Below are 24,199 nucleotides of genomic sequence, written 5' to 3'. Positions count from 1 at the left end.
GGTCTTCAGCATGCTGGCTTGCACCCAGTCTTACTCAATTTTACAACTTCACAGAGAAAAGTGCTGAATCTCTACTGCTTAAAAAGACTACTCTGTCTTAAAGTTGTGCATGGGTTTAGTATTGGCCTCATATGGATGCCCAAGGGAAGAAAAAAAACTCCACAAAAATAGTATTTCATACTGTGTTAATAAAAGCAAAGCAGACAAGGCTCAACCTCTTCTTGTTAGTAATCCAGATGCATGTGAATGCTTTTGAGCAAAGGAGTTGGAATTTTTCTCAACAGTGACTGAGCCATAGGCAAGGAGCATCATGCTTGTACACTGTACTTTTTAAGATAATATCTCAGTTTGGGATAAAAGGGGAAGGCATTAATTCATAGCTTAAAAATTCAGCTAAAAGGTCACAAAGGATTGCTCTGTGCCCAAGATAGCTTAAAATTCACTTTTGTTCCTGGCAGCAAAACACCGTGCATTCTCAGAGGCAAAGAGCTGGAAAATCTTCTGTCTTGTTGGAGCCATTGGAGTTTTGCTGCTCGTTTTCCAGACTTCTTTGAAATAAACATGAGAAACACGACTGAAAAATCCTATACCCCAAGAAAAGTTCAGCATGAGCTTATGAAAAGTCCTGCCATATCAAGAGGATCTTCATATACTTGAAAATGCATGCAAGAAGTCACAGCTCAAATGATGTGATAGTAACTCCTATGTCTAATTGGATAAGAGGGACTGGACAGGGCTAGTGACATCTCATATTTTGATTTGGGCCCTTCCTAGATCAGGTTTCTGTTATAATATCAAAAAAATTTAGCAGTTTCAACTGAGCATACGATTTGCAATGTAAAATACAAAGCATAGTTCTTTTTCTTCATCCTTATTGCAGTACTACTAACAGAAAAGAACAACAGAGTTTTAATAATATTCTAGTGGCCAAATTACTAGTTTGAATATAAGGAGGGTTGTGAGTGGTCAGCATGGATTCACCAAGTCATCTTTACTGACCGGATAACCTTCCACAATGAGTGGGCTGACTTGGTAGACAAGAGAAGAGCAGTTGTTGTTTTCTGCCTTGACTTCAGTAATGTTTCCAACACTGTCTCCCGTAACATCTTCGCAGAGAAGCTCATAAATTATGACCTGGATGAGCCAACCTCATTGAGTCTGAGACTGAAAACTGACTGAATTGGCAGGCTCAGAGGTTAGTGATCAATCACACAGGGTCTAGTTGTAAATAATGCTTCATCCCAAAGGTCAAGTCTGGGACCAATCCTGCCCATTTTCATACGGTCTGCAGCACTGGGGCAGAGTGTGCCCTCAGCAAGTTTGATGACAGTACAAAACTGGGAGCAGAGCTGATACACTAGAGGGTTGTTCTGCCTCCCAGTGTCCCTGACAGACAGGAACCTCATGAAGTTGAAAGTGGAGAAGGGCAAAGTTCTGCACCTGGGAAGCAAGAACTCCAGGAACCAGTACATGCTGAGGTCCAACTACCTTAGCATAAGAGGATTTGGGGCTTGTAACTGGAAAAATGGAAAATGAACTATCCAACACATTTGTTAGGTTAGAAAGCCATCATTACTTTATTAGCAGTGCTGGGTGCATTGGGAATCATCCTCAAAGTATGCATGCTAAGGAACCCATCAGTCCAGGTTATATTCCTGAAACCAATACATATTCATTATATTTTTGAATACATGCATATATGCTAATTATTCCCACAGACTTATTTGAATATGGTTCCAGATCTTCTGATGAATCTTTCCTCCTTGTGACCATCTCAAATATGTCATCAAGTGATAATGTACTTCTCTTATCATTTTTTGCTCTGACACACAATCCTTGTCCTCAAAACTAAGATACCAGCTAGTACATATTAATCACTAATAGAAGTAAATAAGGAAACATTAGCTGGAAAAAAATGACTTACTAGTCACAGGTGTATGGAGTTAACACAAGGCCATAGTAATCTTGGCATTTGTACTAAGCACCATAGGGGACAAAACTAAGCATTAACCTTAACCATGAATATAGGGATCATATAATACAGTGCTAAAGCTAAAAGAATCTTCCAACATCTTCCCCACTGCTGTATGGACTCCTTCTTTCAGAAATGTAACCCTTTTGATAATGGTTCGGGTGGACTACAAGTTCACCATGAGCTAGCCATGTTCCCTTGCAGCAAAGGAGGTTAATGAGTTGGTTGTGAACTTTCCTTGCTTAGAGAAATTGCAAAGACACCTGGACACAGTCTTGGTTCACTTATTTTAGGCAGTCCTAGTCACCTAGGACCAGGTGACCTCCAGAGATCTCTCTCAACCGCAACCATTCTATGATTCTTCATATACAGTTATGTTTTGTCTTATGTTAAAAAGTTTATGAGAGGCTTATTGGTGCTCTGATAGGCTTTGGAGTAATGTATCTTGCTTGCATTTTACTGACAGTACATAATCCTCTGTATTATGCTGTAAAGGACATCTATAGACATATATTTTTGTTTCACAGCATAATCTTTAGTCGAATGTAAAACTGGGATGTGTTTCTCATCAGTTGTTGATTAGCAAAAGTAAAGCTGATAAAACACTTCCTAATATCAAATATAGACACCTAAACGTAATTCCCTTTTTGCCTTGTCAAAATGCAGCATGTTGCTTTATTCTTGTTAATCTTCAGTTTCAGACAATTCAAGGCATGGTGACTCAAGCAACTTGTCCTCTTTGCTATTTTAAGTCTAAGAATAGGTGTATTCATGCAACAGTGAAACAATGACTCATGTCTGAAACAAGGCATTTAGGGTGTAATTCTTAAGTCCTCTTTTACCACTCAAGGAGAGGGTAGCGTGGAGGGACAGAATCACAATGCAAAGGAAAATTGGATCTTTATCATTCAAAGCTGGAGGAGTAAAATGAAGTAATTTTTTTTAGCAGTTCATGTGGTATGTGAATAAAGAGAGAACTTGCACAGTTTAAATATGGTTCAAGGGGACTGAACACATTCTTCTATCAGGTAAGTCAAAGCTGTGTTTTTGAAGGACTGTTTGCAAAATGAGCCATTATGCACAAGGTGGAAGGTGCCTGTGTTTCTCACTCAGTCTCAAAACACAGCAGTCATTAACATGAAGCAACTTCAGAAAATACCCCAAGCAGGCATCTTCCTTATTATGCAAACATAATGCACCTAGTGAGGGCTTGGCTCCAATGAAATTCATTCAGAGCAGAGAAGCTTGGAGGACAAGCACGCAGATCTGTAACAAGAGCAAAACATTTGCTTTCTGTCTGTATTCAACAAGCAGCTGCAGATTCCCTGTGGCACACTAAAAAATGCTCTATTTATGCATGCCAACAATACTAGCAAATTCCAGAGCTTGCTGGAGCATTCTCACAATATGAAAACAAACTTGCTTTTTCAGTGACAGGGGAAGATGTGAAAATGGGGGCTTTCACTGACTTGTCATAATCATGGGGGTTATTACAAAACTAAATTGTTCTTCTAAACTACTATTTCCACACAAACAACACATTTGCAATTGTGAAGGCAAGTGTCTTAGTAGAAATAAACCCCTCTGTTACTAAAAAAGTTATCTTCCTCCTTTACTGTAGGCTTTATTTTAAGAAAATGAATAAAGATAAATTCTTATACCTCTTCTTGTCAGTTTTAAAAAATTACCATTATATTTTCTTTTCCTCATACATGCTTTCAAATACAGCTTGTATTTTATAGTAGTACTAAAGTTGTAATTAAGGGCCTGTTCTGCTGACATAATTTATTTTTTTTTTAATACATTGAAATTTTTCTGTTTGGAATGGGTAACATTTTTGATCACACACTTTCAGATATATTACACCAAATTTCTACACTCTTAAGGCTTCCAGGGAATGGAAATTTTCTTCTTTACCGGTGCATCCAGGACAGATGATGTGTGTACATCGGGCCAGCAGTTAGGATCTGGAGCTGCTCTCTCATCCCAGTGACACCTTTACTTTGCTCTTAATTCTACTCTTCAACTGTCTAATACACTTTTGTCTCCTTTGTTTACAGATGCAGTCCCTTATGTTTGTCTTGAAATGCTTGGAAGGAATGGCTACTTTGGCAACAATACTTCGGTGCAGGCAGTGCTATCCTTAAATTTTTTCTGCTTAAGAAAGTGTTCAAAGAACTTGATGCTTTCAGTGGTGGCTTTCTGACCTTGTGGGTACAGCTTGGAGCTATGCTGCAGAACATCCCCTGTGAGCTGATATGGATTTCTTTTTTCCTAGAGGGAAACTCAGCTGTGCCTGGGGAAAACTAGAGCCACTACTGCAGACAGACAGAGAGACACGGCAGAAAGACAAGCATTTTGAGAGCACAGTTAATTATGAAGTTACCAGGACGTTTTCCATCTGTTTCTGCAATGAAGCCTTTCAGTCATGAACCTACAGGAATGAGGGGAGTTCTTCAATTGTGGCTTGTGAACAAGACTTCAGTGAGTTTGAGTCTATGGGAGGATCCTGGATTATTCCACTGTTTGAACCAAGTGATGATAAAAACTGGGCACAGGTGAAAAGACCCATTTGTAAGATCAGGCTTCATAAATCATATTCTGGGTTTATTTGTAAGCTGTCTTGAAGCTCATTTTTTTAGCTAAACCAATAGCAATATACTTTAGGGGAGAAAACATTCTCTTCCACTTTCTAATAGTTCATTTGCACTTCAAAGCAGCTATTCAGACTTAATTCAGCCTTAACTATCATGACCTAATTAACTTCTTTGTGTTGCATGTCTGAATATATGAAATGCTTTGCCGTGTTAAGGGATGGCTGTTCAGTCTCACAGCTTTTCCTAACTAGTTTTATCAGTCAGAGCACTTCCCTTTTCCTTTCTATGTCTGTGCATCTTCCTGAAAGATTTTCCATGGAAGACTCTCACAAGCACTTTAAAGTCCAGATAGATTATATCTATCCAGTCCACTTAACATGTTTGTATTATGTGGCATAGGTTTCCTACATGGAAGTGGTGTGAGCTTTTGTTTCAGACTATTTCATATCAATCCATATTATTTCATCCTGAGTGGTTTTGTAATGCATTAGGCTTCAATGACCTGAAAGCAGATAGTTCACCCTATTTTTTTCTTGGAAGGGGGGGAAAAAATGACAGTTTTCTGGGAGCATGGAAACATTCCAGCAATGTTTTTTGGTAACTGATACATTTAATCAATTTCATACCCCCTGAAAATTTACAGGAGCAGTACAAATGAAAACATCTTTAGAAACAGGCTTGTCTGACATTCTCTCACAAAACTGGAATTTAAAGAAAGTTAATATTTATTTACAATTAATTTTGAGCTCTGTTCCTGGCAATTGCTGTGTTGACCTACAGAAATGGGCAAAGCATCAAAGATGATAGAAAAATACGACTTCTGATTTATTCACTAGCAAAATTAAAATACTTGATGCCTTATTTTTTCTTTTACAAAAAACATTATCTAGAAACCCTTATCCAACCCTAGTTATTGAAGATGAAAATATATAGCATTTCTCTCTAATCTCTCTTATTTTTGTGGAAGATAAATATGTACAGATAAACTGTGAAACTCTTTGTCATTGGTCATTTGTCATTGTCCATCAGGTTGGACAAATGTGCAAACAATTTTCAAATTAATAGGCTGAATTAGTGGAACTAATTAGACACATTAAGAAAAGAGGAATAGGTTTTAGTTTTACCGTTAGTCTTCGCTCCCAAACTATTGATAGCTGGTATTTGAGAGTGGATACTGATGGCATTATTTATCTATAGCAATTTTTTATTTTATCCAAAGCATCTGCTACTGGATGCTGGTAAGAAGATACTAGATGGAGACTGTTTGTCCAGTAAATAATGTATTATATTATTCAGTATAACTGATAATGAATTATTTGCAAGAGACAGCTTGCAAAATGAAAAAATCTCCTTCACTGCTTTTGAAGAATAGACCCAAGACTATTTTCTTTAATATGTTTATGTTCTTTAATGAACAATTCCTGATATTTGCTACTGTGCTGTTTCCTATACTAACACATTGCCTAAGTGACAATTTCTCTTTAACATTTTCTTTACAGGACACTTCATTACAAGCAAAGGTTTGCTAAGCATACACAAAGTTGGGACAATTTTTTTAATACTGCCTAGAGCAGGTTTCTCAGTAAAGATGACAAATTTTATAAAAAAATAATTTAATGTCATTTGAAAGAAATATTTGACTTCAAATCCACAGAAGTCAAATCCATTCAAATTAAGACTAGTTTTTAAATAAACCTGAAGGTTAAAACACCTTTTTTGGTGATTTTTGATTTTGGAGAAACACCTAAATATTTTTTTTGTTTGAATCAATTCTGTCAGTAAGTATATTGCAAGACACAAAATCTATTCTGATTATTGTCGTTCTGATTGGGAACGGCGATAAAGAACAACACTGACTCTCAAGGGAGTCACAACAGGAGAATCTCTCTAGTTTATTGCTCTAGGCTTGTCTTATAGACAGATACGTGGAAAAGTACAGAAAGGAAACTCTTATTGGTTAGCAAAGTGCTACATCACCATCATTGGTCAGGGGCACACTGCCCCCCTGACTCTCTCCTGCAAGGTAAACAAGAGGACAGACAAACAGCACCTGGTAGTTGTTTTCTGTCTCTGAGGATTGCTTTGAAATCCTCCTATGAAGTTCTCAGGCAGGACTGAGAGGCCATGGGCCTGCAGTTTCTGCAGCTCTCTGCAACCTGTTCCAAAGCTAGCATCCATAGATTATAGTGATCATTGATTAAAAACTCAGCACAATGCTCAATGAGGAATTAAAATCTTGACAAAAATGTGATGTTCCTATTAATTAATATGTGATTTTCAATTTCTACTTCCTTGTTCATTTCAAATATTCCTAAAGAGACTTTCTCTGAACTGAGACTCTCTATACATGTGAGTATGCTAAGCAGGCTGTGTGGAAGAGTGCTGTTTTGGGAGACAGGCTGAAGAAATGCAACTTCTGCCCCATATGATAGTGTTTCAAAGTGGAGAACCTTACTGCACTGAAAAACTAATTTTCTCTTCAGCACCAGATGTCAGCAGAGCTTTAGGTAGCTGGCTCCTAGTCTAGCTTCTTATCATCTATGAGACCAGTCACATACTATAGCAAACCTACACTTATTTGACAACCACTTGGTGAATTACTAATGGGAGAATAATTGCTGCTCTTTGTCCTTCCCCAGATGTCCTCTTGTGTCCTAGGTGTGAACAGCTCAATTCTTAGTGCTGCACAATTCCATCCTTTTGCTTTGTTTCCACAGAGGCTGCTCAGGCACAGCTGTTAATTGCTCCCTCTGCAAGAGGCACTCTGCTGCTGCCAAACTCACTCACCAGCCAATACTGCCTGCTTTTGTGGTTTGGTGGGTTGATCCTGGGCAGCAGATAAGCTCCCTTCCAGTCACTTCTCACTACAACCTCCCAGTAGGATGGGAAGAAAGAAGCGGAGACCCAAACAAACCAGAAAAGTAGTTATGGGTCGAAGTGAAGACAGGTTAATCAGTAAAGAAGTAAATTGTGGAAAAAAGCAAGTAATGTGGAAAAAGTAATATCACACCTGCCCAGCAGCAGAATGGTGTCCAGCCTAACTCCAAGAGTGGCCACTTACAGCTAAACTTGCCTCCCCTGATTTTCTTTCAGAGCATGATGCTATGTATTATGAAGTATCTCTCCAGTCAGTTCAGGCCAGCTGTTCCAGTTCTCCCCATCCTAGACTATACCCTGTGAGAAAACAGAGTGAGAAACAGATGATGAGCAAGCACTATCCAGCAATAGCTAAAACGTTGTGAGTTTTGTTATTAACTGCTGTAAAACACAGCACCATTTGGGCTGCTATGAAGAAAACTAACTCCACCCAAACTGGACCCAGTACACAGAGGAGGCAAACTGCCCCTTGCTGCTAGCTCAGAGCATGCGGCATGGGTAGTCTTAAACTGGTGAAGATCATTGCTTGGTGCAGCATGGCTGTGGGGTAGATCTGCAGTGAGGCAGAGCTCTAAGTCCAGTGTGATGAACATCTAAGTCAGCTTTCCCTAGAAGTTGTCATGTCTTAATAGATGTTCCTCATTTGAGGAAGGAAAGGAAGGGAAGGAAGGGAGGGAAGAGAGGGAGGGAGGGAGGGAGAGGAGGGAGGGAGGGAGAGGAGGGAGGGAGGGAGGGAGAGGAGTATTCACCTGCTCATCCCATGTCCTGTCCTCAGCTCCTTTCTCACTTCTTAGTAGCATGAGCTATCTTGTTGCAGAAGTATTGGCTTGGAACCCATGTATCCCTGCTGCTCCCCACTGTCCTCCACTGAAATCCATGGGACCACCATGGGAAGACTTGGGAAGATATGAAGAAGGCAGTGCTTCACCTCAGTTCCAGGCTGAGACGTGTTAGCCTGCCCAGGATGTCTCAAAGACCAAGAGTGACTTCTACATACCAGGAAGTCCTCTGTGGCAGCTGCCCACTTTGTCCCTTCCAAGCTCAGTAAAGCAGTTTATGCATTTAACTCTGTACCTTTTTCACTTCAGTAGGACTGTGTTTGGCCTTAAAGTATACCATGCTAGACTGGGATCTGCTAGAGAAGCACAACATTCTGACTTTATGTCCTGTTCATGTGGACTATAGCTATGTAGACACCAGTTTTTCTAGCACCTGGCCCTTCAGCTCATTAGCCTACTAAAACAAAAGAAAGGGTATATAAATGGATGTATAATTTCATGATATAGTACAAATGCTGGTAAGTTTTAATCAAATGCCACTTTTTTATCCTGCTAGGCGGATCACCTCACTTAACTTTTTTTTGTCCTTAAACATGGATTTTTCTGTTTGAGAAGTTCACTTTGTCTTCTAAATTAGAAAATTAGAAGAATATGTACAAATATGAAGTCTGCACTTCTTTTTATTACTAAAAGTGAAAAATCTATTGTGCTGTTTCCATCACAATTCTGCTTGTATAGGTCAAGCAATATAGTTAGATGAGACTAATTTTTCAGTTGAGCCTCTAAGGAGGCAGAAAGACATAACGGCAGTCACATGCTCTCTGAACCTAGGCAAGTGATACCAAAACAAAACCTGACAGGCATGAAAATTTCAGACAACACAGATCTTTGACTAGTGTAAAATATATTTTTTTCTAGAATATAATGTAGTTTTCTCAAGCACTGTATGAGATTAAAGGCTCTGCATAGAATCATGTGAGCATTCTAACTCAGTTCCATTGAAGCCCTTAGGGGCCTGATGCAAGTCTCTGCTGATGCATGCAAGAGCCTTGCCCAGCTGTGAATTTGACTCCTGTTGTATAAAGCACTCTCAGTCCCATTATAAACCAATGTTGTTTTAGTTTCAAAGAATGTGACAGATTCAGGGAATCAAAGAATGTTTCTGCATTTTCCCTGTATCAAGGGATTTTAATGTAACTAAAAATCATGTCTTTTTTGTTTTCCAGATAACTTGCACTCATATTTAGACACTTTCTGCAGGGGAAAAAGAGTTTTTACAAAATAAAGGCTAGCAGCATGGATGCATTTCTCTGCTTCAAAGCAGCCAAAGGGAAACCACTTTATAGTCAAACATGCATATTGGCAGACACTGAATCCAAATCTCAGTGTATGGGAAAACACGTAGAGTTTACTTGCCAAGAAGGCTTTAGGGAAAAAAAAAACACATACCATGAACAAACTCTGAAGAATTAGCTTGTGTAAACTCATGTAAACACAAGTAAATAGGATAGATTTTCTTCAAATGTAAACACTTAAATACAATATTCAAGCAAAAAAGATAGTGGGTCTGGTTCCTTTGTTTTTATTGCTAGCAAAAGGAGCAAACATGGCATTTGCTCCCTCAGTTGCACATAACAGGTCAGCTTTGCTTCTTTTCCACTTTTATGTCTTACTGCCTAGTCATTAGAAACTTGCCTTTGATAAAACTAGTAGAAAATGCATCTTTTTTTTTTCTCAGAAGTTTCTTTTTTCTGTTTCTCCTCTTGCTGAAGCATCTCAAAGAGAAATTAAAGTAATGATCTAGGCATCTTTCCAAGGTGCTTTTTGAAGGGTTTTTTTGGCTGTTTTTTGTTTGTTTGTTTGTTTGGTGGAGGTTTGGGGGTCTTCTGTTTAGTTTTTTTTTTTTTTTAAGAAGAAATTCATCTTTTCTAAGTTAAATTCAGTGCTAACAGTATATAATATATGAGCAGCTCCTGTGTAGGGGTTAAAGATGTAAAACTGCTTGTATCCTTCTCCTGTAGGAAAATAAACAAGGGGATAAACTGTTGCTGAACTGAGTTGCATGGGGAGAAGAGAATGTTTAGTGTTGTCACAATCTGAGAGGACACTTGTGTTTATTGTTTTTTTATGGATTTATTACTGAGGTTTACGGATTACCACTGCCAGCAAATTAACAGAATTTTCATTTTTTTCTTTTTTTTATATTTTAGTGCCATTGCAATATATACTGCATCCTGAAGGACACTTTTGGAAGACTGTGGTGTACGATCATATCATATTCACATTCAGACTTGAAATGAGCAGCAGTTTGCATTTTTGCCTGTTTTACATCAGTCCCTTTGAAAACTGATTACCAGGTCCAAAGTGCTGCAAAACTGCAAAACCAGAACAGATACTTCAGAAACTGCACTTCTACAACACAGTATTCTTACAGTGATATTAGTGTACAGGAAAGGCACTTAATCTCTTAAGTTTAGATCTTCAAAAATCAGCCTTTGTTTTGCAGCAGCTATCAATAAAGAATGTGTGTCTGTTTCTCTGTTGCAAAAGAATAAAAAACTAGCATGTTGTCTCTTTCAGTAGCATAAAATATTACATCTGAAAAGGAATTTTTTTTCATTTTGCTATGGGAAAGGAAAACACCACATGCTAAGGAGAAATGGCTCTCAGTGTTGCATGTTCTTCTGTAATCTGTTAGAGTAACAGCCTGTGCATCATGGACCGAACAAATAAGGTGTCTTTGTCAAGGCAAGCAAAAATCCTTGGACTGGAGCTCCAAAAATGGACAATTTCTGAATCTGACACCTCTAGGATTTGTGTTCAGTAGACAATTTTTACAGGGGATATGGAAATACTCATGGGTGAGACTGCCAATTGCTCTGCAAGGGATCTCACTCGAGACACGCAGCTCCAAGCAGTCAAAACTCTCAAGTGTCAGCACTTTCCAAGGCAGTCGGGATAAAGATGGTGCCAGGGTGATCCCTCAGTGTTAGAACGTATGCAGTGGTCTTGTCAGAGCAGACTGGCCTTCTCTACCAGCTCAGGGGCAGCAGGAGCCGCCTAAGGGTTTGAGATGGAGCCACCAGAGGGAGATGTAAGGCCGCACACATCTGAGCTGTGCCACCTCTTGTCTTCTGATCACACATTCGTAACCATCTGCGCTGCCTTCTCAGAGCTCAGGCTAAATCAAACTACTTGTGGCAAACAACAGCACCATTAGGCCACCAGCACTTGCCAAAGGTGAACATTACCAGTTTAACCTTGCCTGTGGTAAAGCCAGTGCATGTAATCCCAGGGACAAAAAACAACTGAAAACCCCTAAACTGACCCAGCCCAAACCAAACAAATACACAGAACCACCACCCAACATAACAGCCCTCAAAAAAAACCTCTTGTTGTTGTTTTTGTAACAGATCTATGCAGGCTGTTGGAGAAGTTTACAAATGTGTCTCTGTGCTGTGCACACATAATTTGTTTTATACCTGTTGCTGTTCTACTTGTTTCAAACTGACATCCAAGAAAGCATTAAGTTTTTGTGAATATTTTGGCATGGACCTTTGGAATAATTCTAATGAAACTCAGCCTGATGAGTATATTGCAGAGAATTAATGTTTTGAAAAATTCCACAGAACATTTTAAAGTCAAATCTACACTCAATATAATCCTTCAAAAGCAAGAATACAGACTACAACAAAAACACTGTGAACTGCTCTTAAGAAGTTTGTCTTGATTCAGACAAATCCTTGGTTAGATTTTTGCTCTCTAGGGATATTCTTTGTATTTTTATTCTTTGTATCTGTCTCTTCCTTTTTTATGTCCTTCCTAGACCATTCCTAGTTGTAGTGTAAAATGAAGAGGCTAAATATAGTAATAAAGTAATAAATAAAAAATAAAATAGGCTAAATATAGTAATAAAATAATAAACAACAAAGTAAAATAGGTTATAGGAATAAAGTAATAAATAATAAATATACTAACAAGCCATAAAGTAATAAAGTAAATGCAGCTGCTTGAAAAACTCGAGCTACTTGTAAAAACTTGTAGATTTCTGCTCTGGATCAGAATGAAAAAAAAACAAACCCAAAATTATGACAAAGTTTATGTGAAACAATGTTGAGCTATTTTGACAATTTTAATTTCAGTAATTCCAAATGTAAGTATTTTAAGGCTGCATCAGCAACAAATTGTAGTCCTGATGCATTTCCCATTGTTGCCTCCCTTCTAATCCTGCTGTCTTACTATGGGATCCTTTCATAATACCTCAATTCCTGATTTTAAATTATCTTGTCTGTGTAGAGACCAAGAAAGAAGAAGACACAAAATCTTGGGAGAGTAAGAAGCCTGGAGTTCGAACCTGTGATTGGCTGGTCAATCACATTTTCATATGGGATACTAAGGGAAAAAGGAAACCCATGAACAAGATAGCAGAAACACAAAAATGACAGAGAAATGTAACTGTAATAATGATGAGAAACAAACCTGTCTAATCTCAGTGACTGATTGGATACCAATAAATTCAGAGGCACAGTGGGGCAACTGATAAGGATTCAAACTCAAAGACACAGGATGCTGGAGAGGCTGATGATACTTGGCAGTTGCTGAGGATTCAAGGAAGGGAGAGGGTCAGACAGAAAAGGGTGTAGGAGGAGCTAGTTGCCTGGAAGATGAGACTGGTCACCACGCTGGTCTGACTGAGACTGGCTCCTAATTACTACAGTCTGTTCTACTTTCTTCTTACATCCCTTCTTATCTAACTGCATAGTCACAGCCTCTTCTCATGTATATGACTTCTGCAAGAACTGAGTGCCAGCTGCTGGGTGAACTGATGTGATGAATTTGGTGCCAGTAACCGGAGTTGGAGTGAGGGTTTTGGTGCCCCAGACCTGCAATGACAGCTACAAAAGTGAGTGGGGTTGTCAGCGCCTGACACTGGGGCAGAAAGGGGTCTTGGCCACCAGACACTGGGCTTGAAACGGTGCATGCCCGAAAAGCCATCAGACCAGTAATGGATCAATGTGAGGAAAGCTGGTAGAGCAATTGTTAGAAAGGACAAATGCTCCTTGTTAGAAGAGCAGGTCAAAATATCATGTCTTTTTTTTTGCCCCCTAAGGATGAACCTAGAGACAACACTGAATTGCTCATAAGCACTGTGGAGCAGGAAGAGAGGACAACAGTGTAATTTCAGATGCAGAATGGTATCAGCCAGATTTTACTAATTGTTTTTGCAACAATACAAGTATGTGTTTAAATGTATTTAAATATAAGTATGAATTTAGGCTGGGAGTTAGAAGAATCCCTTACTGGTACAGGAATAAGATTGTGGGACACCTTATCAAAGGAAATATTTTGGCTACAAGGCTTCGGTTAAAATAGACCTCAGAATGATTATTTACAAAAGTTTATCTTGACATGGCCACCCAAGTTCACAAATGACTAGTTTTTATCACTTCTGTGTTTCTACAGAACAGCTGGTTCAAAATCTATTAGGAAATGTGCTGAAAAAGGTACAAAAGCAATTCTAATGTTTTCTGTGCAAGGCTGGTCTTCAGCCTTCCCCCAGATATTCCTTCTGTAGCCATCTTGTCTACTGTCATTCTGTTGCAGAAGAGTTCAAAAGGCAGAATTCATGTGTTTCTGGCTTCATCACTTGAAGAGCTTGACATTGTGAATAGTCAGTTTTCTCTAGGGAAGTTTTCCCCATTTTTCTCTTGGCTATTTTGCATACATGGGTGCACACACACATGGGCTCACATCACATACACATATGCTTTTACCTACATACACAAACTACATTTACTTTTGTGTTCCCACCTAAAATAGTGAAAGAATGGCACATGTTTGCTGCACAGAGACTCTGGGCACTGTCTCCTATAACCTAACCACCTCTGCTTTTGTGCTGCTTTGAACTTTTTTAGTAATTGATAACTGATGTGGCTGCTTCAGGCTCATGAAAACATCTGAAAAAAACCTTTATATTTTTGTGCCTCAGATATTTTGCACTGCATCTCAACACTGCCTGTTAACCATATATAGTTGAAATTAAACCTTTCTTTTTTGCAAGTCTGATTATATGATAGCAGTGAGTACACAGTGGTTAACAAAAGAGGCAAATAATTCAGATCTTAGGGATTTAAATCTTCTTTAGGGCTGCTAAAGGGAGAATGGAAAAAAATTTCAGCCTGAAGGATGATGAATGGGGTGGTAGTTCAGTTCTTCTAGACACTGAGCATCTCTAAAAAGCAGCATACTTTCCCCTTTAACTGAAAGCAGCTGTCCATAAGGACTAGGCAGTTTTTCTGAGTCAGGATACAGCATGGAGAGAATTCCCACTGCTGCTGCTGCAGCATCCAAAGCTGCTGCTATCAAGTGCAGGCTTAGAGAGAGACACAAGACAGCACCTGCTCAACTTCTGCTCTTTTTGTTTTGTCCCTAAGTGAGTTGTCCATAGATCCTACAAAAGTGCAGAAGGAATTAAAGTCCCACAATCTACCTCTGCTGACACAACTTGTTGTGAGGGTGACTGGACAATCTTTGATGATGGCTGGCATGAATTACAGCGAGCTGCTAGTAAAATACAGACATTCCTCTGTGTAGCAGGCCTGGTAATTAGACATGGAAGACAGTAGTTTGATGCGTATCTTTGTCTGGAGTTTGTCTGATCTATGCTGTCAGCACACACTTACATGAGTTACATGGCGTTTTGAAGTTTCAAACTTGTTCTAAGCAGAAATCTGTTTAATGATGCAGAAGTCTTGACAGCTCTTCATAAAACCCTTAAGATACAAGAGGCTTTTTCAGGATCTGCTTCTTGCTATCTGCTCACCATTGCTGATCAAGCAAATTGCTTGCCGAGTTGTGCCACTAGAGCTGGCACAAAAGCTGTACCTTCCTTGTCAACAAGCAGTGCCACAGAAAGGGTCCTGGGGGGTCCTGGTGGATGGCAAGTTGACTATGAGCCACCAGTGTACTGGCAGCCTGGAGGGCCAACCCTGTCCTGGGGGGCATCAGGCACAGCATGGCCAGCTGGGCAAGGGAGGGAATTGTCCTGCTCTGCTCTAGAGAGCTAACTGGGGCAGCCTCACCTCCAGTGCTGGGGAAGTTTTGGGTGCTGTTGGGGAGGGTGAAACAGGGAAACCTTATGAATGTGATTGTTTGGCAGAAGATTCTGAAAATATGAAGTCTAAAACAGAAGTAGAAATGAAAGCCTGCTTTGAGTCATAGGTACTCTGGTTAACCAAAGAACAATAGCCTAGCCAGCTAGAGGACAATCCCCGTTGATAAAACAATGTCCTTCTGCTGACAGAAAGTCCAAAGGTCAAGAAACAAGGAAAGAACTTGTAAAGCTTGTAGAGCCTAAAATGCAACACTCTATGTAGAATCTTTAGTGGTTGTATCTCAGAGTGATTGGTTACTGGGAATTAGAATATTCACTATAGAAAAAGATATATTGGATTGTAACAAGAACTTCGCTCTCTTAGCTTTTCTCTCTTACCTCTGAACCCTTCTCTCTTACCTCTTACCCCTTTACCCCTCTCCCCGACTCTTAACTCTCAGCTCTCAGACCCCTCTCCCTGCTCCTACCGCTCTCAAGTCTTCCCTGCTCTCTCCCTCTGTTTTTTCCCCTCTTTCCCTCTGTTGCTCTTATGCCCTCCCTCCCCTTTTCCAACCTCTCCTCCCTGCTCTCCATGCTCTCTCTCCCCTCCCCCTGACCACGTGGACGCCGTGGCAGACACGGGTCTCCCCTCCTTTTACCCTTATAATAAATTACTTATACTTGAACAGCTTGACCCTGGAGAAGTCTCTCACCACGAGCGAGTTTTTACAGAGCAGTAGGGTTCCACAGTATAAGAAAGATGTTGAACTCTTAGCGACCATCCAAAGGAGAGCAAAAAAGATGGTGAAGCACCTTGAGGAAAAGCCTAATAAAGAGTGGCTGAGGTCACTTGGTCTGTTCAGCCTGGAGAAGAGGAGACTGAGGGGAGATCCCACTCCAGTTACAACTTCCTTGTGAGGAGGAGGGGCAGGCACAGATCTCTTCTCCCTGCACCCAGTGACAGGACCTGAGGGAATGGCCTGAAATTGTGTTAAGGGAGGTTTAGGTTGGATATTAGAAAAAGGGTTTTCTATTAGAAACGGGCTTCCCAGGTCAGTGATCACAGCACCAAGACTGACAGAGTTCAAGAATGTTTGGACAATTCTCTCAGGCACATGGCGTATCTCTCGGGGAGGGCCAGGAGTTGATGATCCTCATGGGTCCCTTCAAACTCAACTTATTCTGAGATTCTATGAACCAGTGATGAAATACACATGTACAGAAGCCTTGGAAGCTGTACTGAGTATTTGCTTCAATTTTGCTGTTTGCATGAAGCTATGTGGGGATTTCATAAAAGCCACAGGAAGATTCACTTACATGATCCATGCTTCTTGCTACACAGATGTGATGGGAACATTGAATTCACTGTGAGTATCTTTGTAATCATGCTACAAGTGGAATTTTTTTCCCATTCCTTCTGGTTGTTCTTTTTAACTATGCCTGCAAAATCAAATGTAGCCTTGATTTTTGCTTTTTTTTCTCCTCCAGAATAAAACCCCTAGTGAGGAAGATGCTTAAGCACATGCTAAAGTACAGGCTGCGGTGCTTTGTTGAAAATTTGTAGGTATAAGAACATGTTTAACTATAAACACATACTGAAGAGCTTTCCTAAACTGAGACTTTTCCCCAGAATAGTAATTACTTAGATAGCAACTGTTAACACAAGCTTAGTGATGGTCTGAATTGAATTAGTGAACCCACACTGGCATTATGGATAAAAATGATTTTTTATTTTATGTTTAAAATGTATATATATGTGAAAAGAAAGAAAAGCAGCATTTTCTTATATAAGGGGGTGACTTTCTGCTGTTATAAAATATTTTGAACTGTAAACATTAGTTCTATTATTAAAATGACAGGGTGAGACATGGGAGTTTCAAGAAAACTGGATATTAAAATCAAGGAGTCTGATCAAAGGTGAATTTCTGTCATTGGTCAGTTAGGATGGCCTGCTTGCTAGGGGAGAGATTAAATGATACAAAGGGAAGTTTTCAATGCATTGCTTTTCAGAAAGCCAAAAATTATCAGCAAGCTGTACTGTCTAGAAATATCTGAGTTCCAATCAAAGATTTCAGTGCAAATCAGACCTCTTTGTTAGGCACTGCTGAAATTAGGGATGCATTGAAGTAATCAGTATTCTCTTCAAATTTTTTTTTTAAAAATTGTTCTTTGTTTTATCCTTTCATTTTCATTGCTAAGGACTTAATTCAGAAGCCTGATACTGAAGTGCACGTGCTGGGGAAGAGGCAGGAGATTTCTTCTTGTACTGTGAGTTCAGATACCCATATACCTGATTGTAATGTGCCACTGGTCAAACTTGTCCACCCGCACTGTAGATGTTAGATTAGAGTTCATATACAGAAAAAACTGGCAAGCGAGCATGGGAAAGATAAGCACTGGATAATTGGCCTTAAACACATGTGGAAAATTGGAAATAACATGGGGTCCAAGTTTTTTGAAAAGCAATACAGGGTCCAGCAGGGTACTGGTTATTGCTAGTCATATCCCTCTGAAATGCTGACGCTGTGGACAAAAGTGTGTGGTGTCTTTACTAATGACCTGTGTGATGAGACAGAGGGTGTTCTCAGCAAGTTTGCCGATGCTCCCAGACTGAGGGGAATGGCAGACATACTGGAGAAGAGGGCTGGTCTGTAGAGGGACCTTGATGAGCCAGACAAATGGGCTGATGAGAACCTCCTGGAGCTGAGCATCAGCAAATCTCAGGTTTAGTTTGAGCTCCCCAGTTCATCTCAAGAGAGACACTGAGCCTGTGAAGCAAGTTTGGTGGAAGCCACAGATGCAGAGGAGGCTGGAGGATGGCACAGGGCAGGAGGGGGAGCAAGGAGTGTTTCTTTCCAGATCGAAGGGAGTGAAAGGGAATTATTCTGGCTGTCATCAGTTCCTTTGTGGCAGAGCACTGAAATAATAGCCTCCTCTCAGGGATGCACCAAAGACAAAAGATTGCAATATAGAGCTCTCACAGAAGATTAGAAGACACCCATCTTTCCTGGGAAGATGCTCACTGCCTAGGTAGGGATGCCCAGACAAGATGAAGGTTCTCTGCTTTGGGCATCTTGCTGACTTGCTAGCCCAGAGAAAACAGATGAAGTGTTGGCCCACCCATGAAGAAATGGGAAATCTATGAGCCAGTAGATGGGCGTTTCATTTAAAAGTGAGAGATCTGGATTCTTGAGCCAGCTCTTCCAAGACAGAACCTTGCTGTTTGTGTTTTTGCTGTTGCTTGCCCACTGTGCCCCCTTACCCTAGAAGCTATGCAGAGTTCTTGCCTTGTCTTGTGTGTGTGCTTTATGTTGACGTAATTGGGAGTGTGAGACCCTTGCTCAAGTCTGAGCCCCGACCAGGCACAACTCAGGCGTTTTTCTCCGTAAGGAACTTGCTGGGAATCGTGTAACCCACCCCGGGTTACAGCACCATGAGCAACACCATGCACTTCGATTTACCAAAGTACCTCGCGACGTGCACGGCAGAGAACAGACGCGACAGACACCTCAGGGGGAAGAGACGCAGAAGGGCCGATGAAGCGACGACACTCCGGGTTCCGGAGCCCGGGCGGCCGGTGGCGGTGGCGGTGGCGGTGGCGGTGGCGGTGGCGGTGGCGGTGCCGGTGCCGGTGCGGCGGGGGGCGGCGCAGTGCGCAGGGGGCGGGCTGCGGGCGGGGCGGCGGGCAGCACCATGTGGCCGCGGGTCCCCGCCCTCCCGCTCTGGAGCTGCGCGGCGGCGGCGGCTTCCGCGGGGCGGCCGGGGCAGGCGAGCCGCCGCCGCTGCCCTCCGCATGGAGCCGCGGCCGCCCGGCGCCACCGCCGCCGCGCTGCGAGGGGCGTCCGCGGCGCCGGGGGCGGCGGGCGGCGGCGGCGGCGGCGTCGGGGCGCCCTGCGGAGGATGTGGTGAGTGACGGAGGCGCCGCGGTGCGTGTGAGTGTGAGGTGTCCGCGGCTGTGTGTGTGTGTGTGAGTGTGTGAGTGTGAGTGTGAGGTGTGCGCGCTCCCGGCGGGCCAGGCCGCGTGTCCCGGCGGCGGCGCTGGTCCCCGCGGGGCGCTGTCCGCGGTGCTGAGCGCGGCCGGGCGGGCGCGGCCCCTCGCCGCGCCGGGAAGGATGCTCTCCTTCCCCGGCTGCCTGCCTTGCGGTGTGCCACCCGTGCTGTCTCGGCCGAGAGGCATGGTCGCTGCGCTGGGTATGAAACATATCTGTCCGGACCTTGCGTGGTGCTCCCGCAGGGTTTGTCATGGCAGAAAACAGCCGGCAGATGAGACCGTCAGTCATCGGGTAGAGCACAGTGTGGCACAAACGCAGCGCGGGGTAGCACTCCAGAGCTGGAGGTGTTTTCGGTTTGCTAATCTAGACACTATCTGCTCAACATCTGTTTGTAGCAGGAAAGATAAAGTAGCTCCTTGGCACCCTGCAGTTTTGCAAATGGATACACAGAGTCAGTTTTTGCTATGCATTAGCTTAAATGAATTTGAGGTCAGCCAAAACTTAGATGCATTATTCTTATATTTTCTTAGTCTTGAGTCACATCGTGACTGACACTGATTGTTGGGGAACAACGTATTCTTACTCCTAGGATGAAATACATTTCTTAGAGTGCAAACTTCTCAAAATGTTAAAGAAGTAGTAGGAAGACAATTCTTTTCCAGCCTTTCCTTCTTGTAGCCAATATCCAGCCTCTTTCCTGCTGCAACTAAACATTCTCCTCTGTTATCCTGCAGCATTTCTTGCAACAAATATTCTTCATTTGCATAAATAATGAATGCACTGTTGCATTTTTGGTATTGTGTTCATCTTCGATTCTTTAAAAACCGTAATTTCTCAGAGCTGTTATACATGTGTGCGTAGGTGTGAGGGAGCCGTGCTTTGCATTCAGTTATCCACAGGTCTTAGCTCCTAGGTACTCTCTTGTGGGAACTGAACTCTTCAAGCATTTTGCTGTAAATGTATAGCACTTGGAAGACTGGGCTTTTTCTGAAGCTGAAAGGAGTTTGCCTGTTTAAAAGGTAATCAGTAGTGTTTACTGCACTTGTTACCAGCCGAAGGCTTGAGAGGATTTATATTGTGTGGTCATGAGGCTATTGTATAATCAGGCAGGTTAGCCATTGGCAACGACCATTCTTCAGCTGCACAGAAAATAGCAAAGTCTATTTCTAAAGGTGTGGTCTGTCCACAGACTGAAAGCTGCCACAGGCATTCAGAACTGTCTAAATGGGAATCTGTGAAAATCTTGAGTCTGGGAGTGTCACAGTCTGTAAAATCTAAACTGCTTTCAGTACCCACCTTTTGTGATTCAGTGGAATCAGTATTTCACTTGCTGATGTGTCCCAGCTTGTAAGTCCTATCTCACAATTGCTAACTTTGGCCTCTGCTTTTTTGATCAATGATACTAGCTGAATTTCTAAATTTGTTACTGAGATGAGAATAGTGATTTTGTTTGAGTTTACTTTGAAGAAGACATTACTCCTCGTCCCACTGAGATGTTGGTTGCTTCACTTCAGACTGTGGGAGAGAAAAAAGGGCAATTTAAGTCATGATCTACCTCACGCTCATAGCTTTTCCTTCCATTTTGCCTTGTATAAGCACTTCTGCTGACTTTAAGAAGACCTCACCCTGGGCATAATTTTTCCCCAGTGTTTTTAAGGCAGAGGCATAATTCCTGAAGGCTTAGGTTTGTAGCTGTTTTGCTGACGTGATTAATCATGCAAATAATTCTAGGGGCTTCCATGCTGGACTTCTTGTCTGATTAGAAAGAAATATATGACATCTGAGTAGAAACCCATAGGAGCAGATTAAATGGGAGACAAGACCTCAGCAGAGGCATTCAGCTGGCTTTCCTCACCTCCGTGCAGAAGACAAAGTGGGGCATTCAGCTTAACACTACTTGTTGCTCATGCTGTACCCATGTGTCCTCTCATAAATTCTGCAGGGCTGTCAAATGCTTCCCATGCTGCAGCTGCAGAAGGGGCAGGAGAGCACTGGCCCACAGCTGTCAGAAGTGGGCTGTGGTGTAAAGGAATAGCGGCACACCTGTTCAAGTACACAGGTATACAAGTCACGCTTGCTGTGCAGGCCAGATGTTTGCATTACAAGTACCCTGTCACCTCTTGCCATGAGTTTCACGGTCTTCAAGGGCAGATATAATGGGCAAAAGTTAAATATCCCATGTACTTGAATGGGCCAGCTTTGCAGTCCTGGAGGACAGAGGTGGCTCTTCCCTGACACAGCTGAAGATGTGACCAGTTGGCAAGCCAGGGTGTGTGTGTGCTGTGTATGTGTGTGTTGAGTATGTTGACCACAGGAAGGCACTTTAACTCTTTTTTAATTTCCTGAGACTGTCACAAAGCAATATGATGAGACTAGTAATATCTTATTTGTACTTATGTAGGCACAAATTTGTTCTGAAAAAATACCTTTCAATTAGCAAAGGTTTGTTTAAATGTAATGAGCAAGGTGCCTAAAATTAATTTAATCTAATGAGCAAAAAATTTTTATAAGCATGTGAAATGCAGAAGATTTGAAAAGTATTTTTCATACATATTCATCAAGTCAGACTGCTTAAGATTTGCTTTTCAATGTAAGCAACTTAAAAATGCATTTGAAGACCCAGGTTAAAAATAGTTGGCTTGCTGTTTGCCTGCACCAAGGAGTCTATTTTTGTCTTTATTCGGTAGATTGCACACAGGCATTTCTGAGGGATGTTTCAGGCCTCCTTTGTAGCAATCCAGCCCCTGGATTGGTGTGTTAAATCATTTTGGTTTGGCTAGCAGTCATGTTTTTTTCCTGACGTACAGATGTTTCTAATCATATAGATATGGAGGGAATGCAAAAGTTTATTCTAACGCCTAAACATGTTTTCAGCTCACTCTTTACCTAGTGACTTGATTTCACTGTCACTTTCAAAACTGCACTGAAATTCAAGGGAATACCCAAACTTGAAACACCTTTTTAATACAGGACTCTCCTTTGTACTTATGGTTGATAGATTTTCCCAGTACTACTGAAAATAAACCCCCTCAATAGTTCATTTTAAATGGTTTTATCTATAAACATCAGTTTGAGGCTAGCTAAGATTGATTAATGCATCTTTTAAAAATAAAAGATGTGACAATATCTGTCAACATCACACAAAATACTGTTTTTAGAGTTCATGTACATGTTTTGTTGAATTGAAGGTGCATAGAGTGATGGAATTTATCCTTCATTCTCATATGTATAGATGTTTAAAGCTGTAAAAGTTCTATGTTTAGAACATGATATAAGCAGAAATAGATTCTATGTATTTGTATGTGTTCAGTATAAATATTTACATGAAAACTGTCCATGTAAAACAGGTATATGGAGTGTGGAGGCAGGACTGATAATGCTTCAAATTAGTCTGTTATTTTGTAGTTAGCAAGAGAGTCCTGTTTTTGTAATCTGAAAACAATCAGCCTCAGTTCAGAATCTCTGTAGTTATTTCTTTGTGTTTCTTGGATAGTACTTCTTTTTGGGATAAGTACTCTGCTGTAGGTCTGGACAATTGATCCTAATGAAGCAGCCTGTCTGAGTGATCCTTTTGGGATTTCATCTGTGTTGCTACTGTGACAGCTGCTTGCATTGTGGGGTGGGTTCTCCTTTTTTCCCCCTCTTGTTTGCAGAGATTTTATCTGCCTTGCTGCTAGCTCTGCCAAGTTACTGAGTGGTGTTCCTACCTGGCTTCTGCAGGCTGAAATTTTCTGCTTTTCCAATCTGCCTGTCAATCATCCTAACAGCTGAATTCTTGAGGTGCTAAAGGGCTCCTTTAATGTGAACACTTACCTTTCCTGCTTGTCTGGGGCCCAGTCCTGCACCCTTGAAGCAGAGAGGATTTTTGATTCTGCCTTTGGTACCGGTAAAGTCTCTGCTGTGACAGGGACCCTGCATTGCCAGGAGGGTGCAGCTTTCTCCCACCTCCCACACACACTACTGTTTCTATTTGCGTCCTAGAAATAACAAGGCTGCATGGCCTTCCCTTCTTGGTGCACACATGCACTTCTGAGGTCAATGTTTTACAGGAATGACTTCTGTGAGGAAGGTGAGCAGAACTTACCTCTGTTTCTCCTTCATATCATTCAGGCTGCACAGGTGCTTCCATGTGCACTGCCAGCAGCAGCAACAATTGCAAGTATCGATAGTTTTCATCCAAAATATTGAATGAAATATATCAGAATATATCTGCTTTGCAATATGCAATTCAAAGTACATGTAAATATGAAATGGGATAATTTAAATCTTTGCAGGGAAACAAAAATCAAGAACCATGGAAAAAATAATTATTTTCAGCCAACCTGATAACCATTTTCCTTTCCTATAATTTGCGAAAGATTTCACATTTCTGCTTACTAGTAATGTGTTTTCATTGCATTCTTGTAGCAAGGATAATTATTAATTTGATTGTGAACATTTCTTCTGTCCACAGATACGACAAAAGATTGTGTAATGCTCTGGTATATCATAGGTATATTACTGGTCTCATGCCAAGATCATTTTCAGCAATGAGATACATATCTAAATATAATGCATTATGGTCATTACCTTAATAAAATGTGAGTCATGCACACCAGCACTTTCATTCTTAAAATACTTCAATAAACTGGTATATCTGTTTGCCAATGGATAGAGCACGCTGTGGAAGACAAATCTGTTTCTGTGTGGACAAACAGTTTCCAGCATTTTCCCTGAAGCTCTGTGCTTAATTTAGCAATTTATGTGTGAGCTCACTAATGAATATTTTAAGCATGCTTGCATGATGTACGTTATCACCAAGTTTTAACTAAAACTATAAATGTAAAACTATTGTAAAGTCTATTTTGACTTAACAAAGTCCTATATTATAAATAAGACTGTTGGCTAAG

The 24,199-nt window shown here is 41.1% G+C and overlaps 1 protein-coding gene and 1 long non-coding RNA gene across 3 annotated transcripts in view; both read left to right on the top strand.

Annotated features, from left to right (window-relative positions):
* The window catches only part of LOC147648363 (uncharacterized), a 35,985-nt gene extending 29,705 nt beyond the window's left edge, over window positions 1–6,280 (top strand). Inside the window, exon 5 of one of the 2 annotated variants that reach the window (XR_015280221.1) lies at window positions 4,251–6,280. This is a non-coding gene — a long non-coding RNA (uncharacterized LOC147648363). The remainder of the gene's footprint in view (window positions 1–4,250) is intronic. The other variant, XR_015280220.1, reaches the window with a different exon arrangement.
* Window positions 6,281–19,145: 12,865 nt separating this feature from the next.
* The window catches only part of NRG1 (neuregulin 1), a 448,500-nt gene continuing 443,446 nt past the window's right edge, over window positions 19,146–24,199 (top strand). Inside the window, exon 1 of the mRNA XM_086868220.1 lies at window positions 19,146–19,223. The gene's annotated coding sequence lies outside the window, so the exon portion shown is untranslated. The remainder of the gene's footprint in view (window positions 19,224–24,199) is intronic.

This window comes from Cyanistes caeruleus, chromosome Z, assembly GCF_971803275.1.
Source record: "Cyanistes caeruleus chromosome Z, bCyaCae1.hap1.1, whole genome shotgun sequence".
Classification (NCBI taxonomy): Eukaryota; Metazoa; Chordata; class Aves; order Passeriformes; family Paridae; genus Cyanistes; species Cyanistes caeruleus.
The sequence above is the reverse complement of the archived record's forward strand: the minus strand, read 5'-3'. Positions and strand labels throughout refer to the sequence as shown.